A 12,733-nucleotide genomic window follows, 5' to 3' on the forward strand; every position below is an offset into this window, starting at 1 on the left:
AAAGAGGTACGTGCCCAAATCATTCAGGGATGCAGGAATAAGACCCTGAGGGGTCTGATATCAAGAAAGCCCAATATCACTCTGGATGAAATCCTCATTATGGCACAATCTCAGGACCTATCTGCAGCCAGAGAGGCGGAAATGGACATGGTGATGTTGCACCAGACTGAGAAACCAGCGATCGTCAAAACTGAACGTGCTGATGCAGTGCAGATGCATTCTATGAGGAGAAAACCAAATCTGCACACCCCTGTTAAAAAGGGAAGTCAATGTGACTATTGCGGGAGAGATGAACATGACATAAGAGACTGCCCAGCTCAAGCGAAGTCCTGCTCCACTTGTGGGAAGCTCAACCATTTTGCCGCTGTCTGCAGAGGGGGTGTGAGAGGAAGAGGGGTGTGAGAGGAAGAGGAGTGCGAGGCAGACGCCCACCCATGCAAGCGATAAAACAACTGGCGTTGGACGACCCGGGGACACATGGTGCTCGACACCCACCACCACGCCACACCCTGGAATACTCCTCCCCTGAGGAAGATGAAGAAGAAGAAGAGGTGTTTCTAATCTCATTTACCAAAGACTTAAAAAAACACAGGTGGCCACAACCCACTTGCATGAACAAAGTAGCTGAGTCCACCATCAAAGCTCTAATTGACACTGGTGCATCGGTGAATGTGATGGGTGTTCAACAATACCGCTGCCTCTAGCCTTGCCCACCACTAACCCCGTTGAGCACGAACATCTTCACATATGGGAGCCGCACGCCTCTGCCTTTAAAAGGATGCATGATGGTAACAGTTCAGGCAGAGAGCCGTCAACCGGGAGGCTGACACCCTCCTTGGCTGTCAAGCGGCTGAGGAACTAGGTTTGGTTTCATTTGCGAAGAGAATGCCAGATAGATGAAGGGCTGAAGCAATTCCCAGAATTGTTCAAGGGGCTTGGCTGCCACAAAGTGCCCCCAATCAAACTGCATATTGACAAGGCCGTGAAGCCAGTGGCCCTAAGACACCGAAGAGTACCATTTCATCTAAGACCACTGGTGGAGAAAGAGCTGGCCAACCTCGAAGATCAAGGGGTGATTAAGAAGGTGTCTGAACCCACTCCATGGGTATCGCCAATGGTGATCGCAGAGAAGCCAAAGCAGCTAGGCAAGATCTGGCCCTGTATTGAGATGCAACTCCCCAATCAGGCCATCAGGCGGGAGAGACACATTCCCCCCACAGTCAATGAAATAATAGTGGATCTCAAAGGCTCCAAGAGGTTCTTGAAACTAGACTTGAACGCAGGGTACCATCAACTAAGGCTGGAGGACGAAAGCCGGTTCACCACGATGTTCTCAACACACCTGGGGTTAAGGTGGTATAAGCACCTGAACTTTGGTATTTCGTTGGCTGCTGAAGTGTTCCAAAATGCAATCCGGCAAACCTTGTCTGGCTTGCCGGGTGTCATGAACATCAGTGACGAGATCCTGATTTATCCGGCGATGTCCGAAGACCACCATCGACATCTAAAGGTGACCCTCAAGCGGTGTTGGAAATGGCCTTTCTGCAGGGTCACCCCAAAACATTTTGCCTTCCTCCTTCTCTTTTTCTGACCTCATTTTTGCTGGCTTTAGGACTCTGCGCACTTTACCACTGCTAACCAGTGCTAGAGTGCATATTCTCTCTCCTTAAAACATGGTGATATTGGCTTCTACCCAATAGGCTTATTTAATTTACTTGTAAGTCCCTAGTCAAGTGCACTACATGTGCCCAGGGCCTGTAGATTAAATGCTACTAGTGGGCCTGCAGCACTGATTGTGCCACCCACACCCAGTTTGACTGCCAATTCGACTTGGCATTTAAAAGTACTTGCCAATTCTAAAACTTCCCTTTTTCTACATATAAGTCACCCTAAGGTATGCCCTAGGCAACCCATAGGGCAGGGTGCTGTGTAGGGAAAAGGCAGGACATGTACCTATGTAGTTTACATGTCCTGGTAGTGTAAAACTCCTAAATACGTTTTTACACTGGTGTGAGGCCTGCTCCCTTCATAGGCTAACAATGGGGCTAGCCTCATATACTGTTTGAGTGATAGCTGCGGATCTGAAAGGAGTAGGAAGGTCATATTTAGTATGGCCAGAATGGTGATACCAAATCCTGCTGACTGGTGAAGTTGGATTTAATATTACTATCTTAGAAATGCCACTTTTAGAAAGTGAGCATTTCTCTGCACTTAAAACCTTCTGTGCCTTTCAATCCACGTCTAGCTGGCCTCAGTCAGACACACCCCAAACACAGGACACTTAGCCTCACTTGCATGGATCTGCATTCTGAATGGGTCTTCCTGGGCTGGGAGGGTGGAGGGCCTGATGCTTGTATGTCAAAGGACAGTGCCTGCCCTCACACAAAGGACGGACACACCCCCTACTGGGACCCTGGCAGACAGGATTGAACTGAAAGGGGACCTTGTGCACTTCCAAGCCACTCTTTGAAGTCTCTCCCACTTCAAAGGCACATTTGGGTATTTAAACAGGGCCTCTGCCCCTACCAACTCAGACACTTCCTGGAGAAGAGAACCTGAACCAGAATCTGAAACCTGCCCAGAAGAACTGCCTGGCTGCCCAAAGGACTCACCTGACTGCTTTCTGTGAAGGACTGCTGCCTTGCTGTTGCCCTGGTGCCTTGTTGCTCTCTGGCTGTGCTGAGAAGTGCTCTACAAGGCATTGGATAGAGCTTGACTCCTATTCCCTGAAGTCTCAGGACCAAAAAGATTTCATCTCTACAAGAAGGACTCCTTGTGCGGTGAAAATCGACGCAGAGCCTGCACCACGGTGAAAAATTCACTGCACGCCGAACCGGAACAACGCAGCCCGACTTGTAATGAGAAGATCGAAGCATCACCAGCGTAGTGACCGGAAATTCGACACACGGCTTACTGGATCGACACACAGCCGAGCCAGAATGACGCAGCCTGAATTCCGGAGAGGAATCGACGCAGCACCTGCAGTGCGGTAGAAATTTCCACGCAACGCCCACCGGATCGACGCAGCCCCTGTGACTTCGTCCTATCAGCGCCGGAAATCCACGCATCATCACTGAGGCATCCGAAAACCCCACAGCCCGAAGAGGATCCACTACTGAGCGCCAGAAATCGATGCACAGCCATCCCTGCGTGAAAACTAAGTGACGCATCACCGTGTGAGGCCCGAGAAATCGAAGCACACCTTCTTGTTTTCCACACATCTCCTCCTCTGCAGTTCTTTGCGGAGATTTTGAATGCAAACCAGGTACCTTGTGCTTGAAAGAGACATTTATTGCTTTTAAAAGACTAAAGACACTTTATATCCCTTTTACAATGATATCTCAACATATACTTATTGCATTTTAATCGTTTTGACCTGCAGCTTCTCCGATAAATATTATATATTTTTCTAAACACTGTGTGGTGTATTTTTGTGGTGCTCTACTGTGTTATTGCATGATTTATTGTACAAATACTTTACACATTGCCTTCTAAGTTAAGCCTGACTGCTCAGTGCCAAGCTACCAGAGGGTGGGCACAGGATAATTTGGATTGTGTATGACTTACCCTGACTAGAGTGAGAGTCCTTGCTTGGACAGGGGGTAACCTGAATGCCAACCAAAGACCCCATTTCTAACAAGCGGTTATCAGAATATGGGCTCCGTAGGGACAAATGCGAGTTCTTCCGAACATCAATTGAGTTCTTCGGGTATGTGTTTAATCAGGAGGGCATTCATGTAGACCCCAGAAAATCTACTGCTATCTGACAGGCTCCAGCCCCGCGTACAGTGACAGAGGTGCAGAGTTTTCTAGGGATGACAACATACTGTGGCCGATTCATCCCTCAGCTGGCCACACTGTCTGAACCACTCAAAGCCCTCACCAAAGCTGAGGCCCGGTGGGTCTGGGGGAAATGAGAGGAGCAAGAATTCCAGGCGCCTAAAGAGGCCTTGCTAAGTGAGACCAGCATGCCCTATTTTAACCCCAAACAGAGAACAGAGCTTGTGGTGATGCCAGCCCTGTCGGACTCAGAGCTGTCCTGGCACAAGAAAGTGAACCGGGCAGGAGAGCCCCCCTGGCAAATGCCAGAAAGGCATTGACTCCGACTGAACAGCGCTATTCGCAGATCGAGAGAGAAGCCCTAGCCATCAAGTGGGCCTGTGGCCATTTTCATCTCTACCTACAGGGGAGGCCATTCAGAGTTATCACGGACCACCAACCACTTGTCCTGGTATTCAGAGGAACCACACCACACCCATCCCGCATCCAGTGGTGGGCCCTCTTGCTACAACACTACTGTATGGAAGTGGTGTATCAACCAGGAGCCAGAAACCCAGCGGACTTCCTGTTGAGACACCCATCAGAGCAGACCCAAACCACTAGCGCGGACAAAGATGACACTGAGGATGAAATGTTGCTATGTGTAAGGTAAGAGGTGGAAGGAGGCACATAGCACCAGCTCCTTCAGAACACAAACAGTTGGACTCCAGCTGAAAGGGAATGCCTGCTGAAACTAAGGAGGGTTCAGAATGAGCTGAGCTCGACATCCGAGGGGCTTGTCCTGCGGGGACACAGGTTGGTTATTCCATTCCATCTACAACAGCGGGTCACCCAGCTGGCACATGGAGGGCATCAAGGAATGACAAAAATGAAAGCACACATGAGGGCCAAAGTGTGGTTCCCGGGCCTGGAGGGGGAGGTCGAACAGTGTGTGAGATAATGCCCGGCCTGCCAGCTAACGGCCATGACGGAGACACCTGTCTTCATTATCACGAAAGACCCTTACACCAGGCCATGGTCTCAAGTCAGTCTAGACTTTGGGCGTTTCCCAGACGGAGGAACTACCCTCATCCTCCTAGATGGACACTCCAAGTATCCCATCGTAGAACTCATAGGTGGTCATTACAACCCTGGCGGATTACTTCCGCCAGGGCCGCGGGACGCGGTGGCACCGCCGACAGGCCGGCGGTGCCCCGCGGGGCATTCTGACCGCGGCGGCTTAGCCGCGGTCAGAGAAGGGAAACCGGCGGTCTCCCACCGGTTTCCCGCCGGTTTCCCGCTGCCCTCAAGGAATCCTCCAAGCTTGGGGATTCCGACTCCCCCTCCCGCCATCCAGTTCCTGGCGGTTCTCCCGCCGGGAACCGGATGGCGGGAGGGGGAGTCGCGGGGCCCCTGGGGGCCCCAAAATGTATTTCACTGTCTGCCTTGCAGACAGTGAAATACGCGACGGGTGCAACAGCACCCGTCGCACCTTCCCACTCCGCCGGCTCGATTACGAGCCGGCTTCATGGTGGGAAGGTCGTCTTGGAATACCTGGACCGCGGAGCGGTATTCCTGACGCGCAACATTGACGGGCGGCCTCCGCCGCCCGTCAATGTTGGAATGAGGGCCATAGTGTCTACAGCATTCATTCACATGGGCCCGACCCTTGACAGAATCTTTGCCATGTTTGGGCTCCCTGACGAACTCAAAACTGACAACGGTCCCCCGTTCCAAGAAAATGAGTTCCATGAACTGTTGGAACAATTGGGCATGAAGCACTGGAAAATAACACCGCAATGACTGCAAGCCAACGGAGAAGGAGAGATGTTCATGCGCACCCTTAACAAGGCTCTCCGGATTGCAGTATTGGAGAACATTGACCCTGTCCTCTGCCTTCATCACTTCCTGCGGTATGCTTGCCATAATTCGAGACTCCACAGTGGTGAGCTGAACACCTTTTTTTTTCCTTCTATTTGCACTGCTGTAATTGTGTAAATTTATCTCAGAACATCTCCAATGTAATGCATGTACTGCAGATCGCACGCTTGTGAACCTCCAAGCAGCGCCGTCTTAAGTACATGCATTAACTCTGACAAATTCTGAGTTGTAGGAAAGAACCTTAGAAACTACAAGCACCTGAAAAACAGGTGCAAGGCTCTCTGCTAAGCCACGCCAGTGCAACCCTTCATGATCTGGCCCCAGGTGGGTAACAACTGTCATTAAATATTTTCATTCTATCCGCTACAATTGTGAGGTATGTGATGGCACCAGTGATTTTGTCAGGGAGTATCTCCAGATAAACTGCCAGCTTCCCCAAATTTTGCACTGCTCATTCACTTCAGTGGGCAGCCCATTTTCTTTGTCAAACTGTCTCCTAGTTTTATCCTACGGTCTGCCACACTTTTTCTTTTGCTCGCCTAGTGCTTAGGTCAAACTTTTATAACTATTGGGGCAACTTACACACCACAGCATGTCACAGCAAGGTGCTGAACAAATAAGACTGCATCAGTCCCACCTTATTTAAACTCCCCTGGTTCTCCTTGCTAACCTGTTCTAACTTCAAAGCCAGCTGCTTCATCTACAAAGCTGTCAACTCTGACACACTTGCGTATCTATCTGACAAGCATGCAATCTCTCATTACTACTACAACCGGGCACACCATCAGACCGGGGATGAAGAATTTAAAGAAACACCAGGCAATCAGACTTCTCCATCTGCGGACAAAGGATCTGGAACAACAGCCATGTATGTCTGAGGGCCACCCTTACTCTTCAGTTTGGCCAAGTGCTCCAGTATGAGTGACTTACAGACAGAGAGCACCATACAGCGAGACGCTTAAGCTCGAGCACCTGAACAGAGGTCTGGCAGAGGTGGCACTGAGGAGGAAATGAAGGCTGCTGCTGCCCTCCTCGGCTACAAGTTCCAGTGGCTCGCTGTGCTAAAAGGCTGACAGGAACGGGTGACCTCTGTTGCCTGAATCCTCCACTAAGTGGTGACTGCCTGGCTCAGTAACAGTTAACAGCATCTGGTAAGAACAGGTCTTCTTCTTATGCTTGAAATATGCCCTGGGCAGCCATTCAAAAGGTTAAGCTGGGCCAGACATAACATTTAGAGACCCATGCTATGGGCCATATCCCAAGCAGAGAGCATTGCAGGCCAATGTAGCTACTGTATCCTGCCTCTGTGAGGCTCTGGACCTAGCCAGCACCTTGGCTCTAAACCACTCCAGGCCTCTGCCTATGGCCAGGCAAAGAGACTCGGGAGAGGGTGGAGTTGAGGCAGACACAGCATAGGCCAGAATGCATCGGCAGTGATTTCATAGTCTGAGACTTCTCTCAGGAAGCATGAGTGAATGTGCCTGCAACACCTCATCCAGTCTTGTAGAGACTGATTACACAACAGTTAGGGATGCAACCTAAGCCCAGCGGATGCTGGAAAATCTGGCCCTCTGCCTTCGAGTGGTGACTTCACAGGGATAGGCTGACCCACTCTCCCAAGACTTATTGGCCTTAATTATCAACCATCAAGCTATGGCGGGAGTCCATCTGAGTAGCCTGCATGGGTAGCACCAGTGTTGAAGGCGCAAGGCACTAGTGACATGAAGATCTGGAATGCTTACTTGACACACATCCTGCCCAATCACACTAGACTACTATTCAGTGGAACATTCAGACACTCTCTGTCTCAGAGGGACCCTACTGCAAGGTCCTGGCTCCATCTTAGTACCTTTGACTTATGGCAGGGATTCACTTTTATGAAGTGGTGTGGATTAGGAACTTCTTGGGCAGGTCATGGTCTGAAAAGCCTGAGAAGATGCTGACTGCTAATATTGCTCTTTACTTAAACACATACTCCCACTCATTCATATTAAAGAGCATGGTTTCCAGTAAGAGGCACAGAAATCCCTCAGTTCCCCATTTGTGGCAGAGGCAGCCAGATGAGACAAGGAGGGCAAACTCCTAGGTTCTGGTAGGTAATTATTGGCCACATCCGAATGCGCTAGTCTATAAGTCTATCTGGCTGGCATAGAAACTGAGGTCACCACTATTAGCAAGAGCTGAAATCCTGCCTAAAGAACTACAAAAAAGACATCAATCTGCTGACCGACAGAGACGAACCTGGAAAAGTCAGTGAATGATCATAGGGAAGAACAGAATTGCATGAGGAGTTGAGGCATCTCAAAACAGGAAAAGCTTGAGGGGCTCCTTCCCAAGCAGAATGTCTTAAAGAATAGATTAAGGCATTTCAATATTTGGATTAGTTGGATCTCATGTGGTGCTGAACTGCAAGACACTGAAGCTTACTTAAGCAATCGCCTACATTTCCTCAAGAACAAGCCTAAATATCTCTTAATCTGCCTGGGCCACAGACAGAAATGCTCAGGTGGCATTGCTGAGAAACAGTACTCCAGACATTTTCACACATGTGGAAATAAATTTGCAAAAAGACGATCACTACATAAGAGGATCGCGCTTCGGTCATGCCAGGAATTAGCTATCATCACACTTTTTTCCTGTTCTACTTTGTGGCACCAATCCATGTTATATTTCCAGTCTCCAATGGAAGGAGGCTCACTCGCACCCCATGCCTTAGCAATGTCTCTTTTAGCCACTCCCACTGCTAGCCTAAACCATGTTGTTTGATGTCTGGGCCATCTTTCTTCCCCTGTGATATTTAGAATGTGCCAGCTGGCCTCCATTGGTACCGTCAGGCCTGTCACTCGTGTCAGCACCCCTGTTATCTGGTACTAAAAACCTTGAATGACTGGACAACTCCATAGGATGTGGAAAAAGGTCCCCACTAGGCCACACCCCCTGCCACATAGATCAGAAACACTACAGCCCATGCGGTCTAGTAGGGCTCTAGAGCAGAAGTCTTCAAAGTGAGAAGCGGGCCCTCCTAGGGGAGCCTCAAGTGATCCCAGGGCGGGATCGAGACCCTGACAAAAAGATGGATTATGCAGAAATAGTGCTTTGTTTTGAGCAGAAAAATATTTATTGCATTTGTAAATAGGTAACATAACTTAACACCAGTGTTCAAATAAGTGTAGAATTATTTAAACATTGCCAACGTAATAGAATAGTTATGAAAAATTCTGAGGGGGGCCCGAAGAGTTATTTTTTCCCTCTGGGGGGATGCAGCATTAAAAATTTGAAAAACTCTGCTCTAGAGTAATATGACCTATGCAAAAGCCTTAACTGTATCAGGCTAAATCATGCCAGGATTCCCACTTCCTGGGGGCTCTGAAGGGTTTCCTGCCAGTCCTCCTCACTAAGATGACCTACATCTCCTTCCCAGGCCTCTCGAAGTGTGCGCAGTGTCTGAGTTGTTATTCTGTATTTTTTTATAGATCAGTGATACAGCCTTCTCTGGAAGCGGCTCAAGTAGTAGTCTGTCTTCTAACGGGGAGGCATCTGGGAGGGATTCCCCTTCCTTTATATAACGGCGAAGTGCGTGTCTCATCTGGAGGTATTTATATCTCTCTGTGTCTGGCATGGAGAACTCAGTACTGAGCTCTTCAAAGGTAATACACTTGCTGTTTACATCCCCTAGCCACTCTATACCTATAGGATTCCATCCTTTAAAGCCCTCCAGTCTACCCACTTCACACCATTGGTCACTAGTCCTCAGTGGGGTTGCGTTTGTCAGTGTGTTCCCCCATCCCATGATCTTTGTCGCCTCTCTCCATGCTCGCACTGTGGCTCTGGTATGTGGGGGAAGCCCCACCTCCCTCTTGTTAATATACAACACTGTTGGCTATCCACTCTGTCTACTCTGTATGATGGTTCATCACACCTAGCATATACCCACTCGATCACTGCGACCAATTGGGCTGCCCTATAATAGGCCAGGATATGCGGAATCGCCAATCCTCTTTCGTAAACCCCTTTCTGAAACTTATGTAATGCAATACGCAAGCTGCCCCTGTCCCTAAGAAAGGTATGCATCCCCCTGTTGACTTTGCTAAAGAATTCTCTGGGCACTGGATAATGAGTGTTCTGAAGCACATACAATAGTCGGGGAGGGTCATAATTTTGAGCAGGGCTGCGCGGCCCATCAGGGATATCGGGAGTGCTCGCCAATCCCCCACATCATCACTCAGACGATCTAATTGTGAGCATAGCTTTCTCCTGTAGAAAACCTCAGTGCTTCTTGTGATATATATTCCCAGGTAGGTAAATCCCTCTTCCGTCAGGGGGATCACACATCTGGGTGGCAAAACGCTCTCTCCTCCACTTAGCGGAAAGTCCCAGGACTTCTCCCAATTTATTTGTTATCCTGAGTATTGTTCAAAGGTGTGTATGATGTGCAGTAGCCTATCCACTGAATGATATGGTTTTGTGACATATAGTAGGACATCGTCTGCGTATAGGGAGATCCGGGCTTCTCAGTTGACCCGTTCCCTGATGCCCCACACTAACAGGTCTTGCCGTATCCATTCAGCCAGTGGCTCCAGGACCAAGGCAAACAGGAGCGGGGACAGTGGACATCCCTGCCGCAGGCCCCTATGAAGCCTGAAGGAATGTAAAACTGCTCTATTAACCTTAACGCTGGCCCTGGGATCCTGGTATAATAGTGTGACCCATAAGTGCAACTCAGTGCCAAAACCCAGGATATTAAGTACTGCAAAAAAGAAAGGCCATTCTATGCTATCAAAGGCCATTTTCGAGTCTAGTGATAGTACCATGGAAGCCTCTGCCTTAGCTGCCTGTGTCTCATGTAGAATCCCATATAATCATCTAAGATTAGGTATGGTGCTCCTGTGTGGCATAAAGCCTGACTGGTCCGGGTGCACCATCCTTCTTATAACTAGCTGAAGTCTCTTACTCAAGATTTTCGCCAGAACATTCGCTTCCAGGTTAATTAATGATATAGGTTGGTAGGAACTACATGTCGTTTGCAGTTTGCCTTTTTTATGTATGACTACAATTGTGGCATCCCAGAGATCTGGTGGGAGGTATCCTTCTGTTTTGGCTTCTTGGACCATAGCCAGCATGTGCGGGGTCACTATGCTTGCGATACATTTATATAGTTCAGCCGTTTGGGCCCGCCGCCTTGCCTGACTGCAGCCCGGCTATAGCCTCCCGTACTTCCTCAACTGTCAGGTCATGTCCAGTGTCACTCTATCCTCCTCCGACAAAACCTGAAGCTGGAGGTCTCCCAGGAGCTCCCCACAGTCTGTCTCCATAGGGACCATCGTGGAGGCGTAGAGCTGCTCGTAGTATGCGGCAAATGCCTCTGCTATTTCTGGGCTCGAGGTGTACCTCTCCTCCCCCTCCCCCCATATCTCCACCACTGAGTTGCGATCTCTATCCCTCTTTTCCAGCCAGACAATCAATTTACCAGCTTTGTCCCCTACATTATATAGTCATCTCTGCACTGCCAGAATATGTTTCCTAGCTGGATTTTTGGCCAAGTCTTTAAGCTCTTTTTGTTTGAGCCAGAGCCTATGACAGTCACCTATGGTCGGTTCTTCTCTGTCATCTGAATTTCCAGATCCACGATCCCTCTCCCTAATCTGTCATACTTAAGTCTATTCTCCTTATTCACTCCCCCTATCACCGTCTGTGTGTGTGTCCCCTCAAGATGTCCTTAAATGCTTCCCAGAGAGTGCCCGCTGAGTCTACTGATCCGTATTTTCTTTGAAGTAGTTTTCTGCCCCCTCTCTGATTTTCCCCTGCAATGTGTCATTGTTGAGGAGCCACAAGCAATTCTGGGAGGCAGGGTCATGGCTCTAGAGGAGACCCTGAGCACAACCACCACTGGGGAATCATCTGATACCCCTTGAGCTAACTGTCATGCCTCACTGAATCTTCCTGCATCCACCCCATGTGTGAATAAATAATCTATACGGGATAAGCTACCATGAGATGCCGAGAGGTGTGTAAACTGTCAGGCTTGGGGGTTATAGTCCCTCCACAGGTCTAGCAATCCCATGGAGTCCACAAAGGAACTCAGCTGACTCACAACAGCCCCTGGCCTAGCCCTGGTCAGTCCACCCCATTCTGGGTTTATGGTGTTATTCATGTCCCCCCCAATAGTAAGATGCCAATTGACAGTTCTAGCAGCAGTGATCCCAACTCCTGAAGTGTTTCGCTCCTCAGTGTGGGTGGCACATACACTGAGCAGATGTTTAATGCCTGGCCATTCCAGGTACCCGCCTGTGCCACATATCGACCCAGAGGATCGGTCTAGACCTGACCCGGAATGAATGGTATGGAATTTTTAACTCCCCGGGAGTTAGTGGTAAATCCAGCGTGTGCCAGTAGCTTATACCCCAATCAATTTAGTGCCCTGTAGTTATTCCCTTTTAAGTGAGTTTCCTGCAATAGGACTATATCAGGGGGAATGGCGTTTAATAAATTGCAGTACCAGCGTACATTTAATCTTGTTGCCGAAGCCATTGACATTCCTGGTCATTACCGTTAGTTGCCTTGTGTTAGTTGTCTGCATTTCCTCGGAGTCCCCCACTGATATGACAATTGGGTAACATCATCTCCTCCCTCCCATCCCAGATTCTTTTCCCTCCCTCCAGCAAAGTTAGTCTGGGCAAAAACCAATGTACCACAACAAAAAAGAACCATTCCCCATAATACTCCCCCCTCCCTGCTACCCTGCTTAGTAGGTTCAGAACTACTCACCCCAACAACTTGCAGAGCGCCTGTCGCCCGTTACTTAACATCAAACTATATTTAGGGGTGGTTAGCTTCGTCTATGGTAACTATGGAATAGCTACCGATGTATGAACCCCTTAGTTATGGCTGTAAGCCGGCTCCCCTTTATGGATCATTACATGTGTACTGAACTGGTATGTTGAGTACTCAAGGAATTATAATTTCTTTGCCTTAGGGGCATTCCCGTTATGTGCGGTATACCCATTCACTCCCCCCGCCGGTTCCATCTGGTCTTATCTGTGGTATGTGATCCCTCATGGTGGCTCTCAGTCCTTTACTGTGTTTGTATCTCCTA

The sequence above is a fragment of the Pleurodeles waltl genome, chromosome 2_2 (genome assembly GCF_031143425.1).
Source record: "Pleurodeles waltl isolate 20211129_DDA chromosome 2_2, aPleWal1.hap1.20221129, whole genome shotgun sequence".
NCBI lineage: Eukaryota > Metazoa > Chordata > Amphibia > Caudata > Salamandridae > Pleurodeles > Pleurodeles waltl.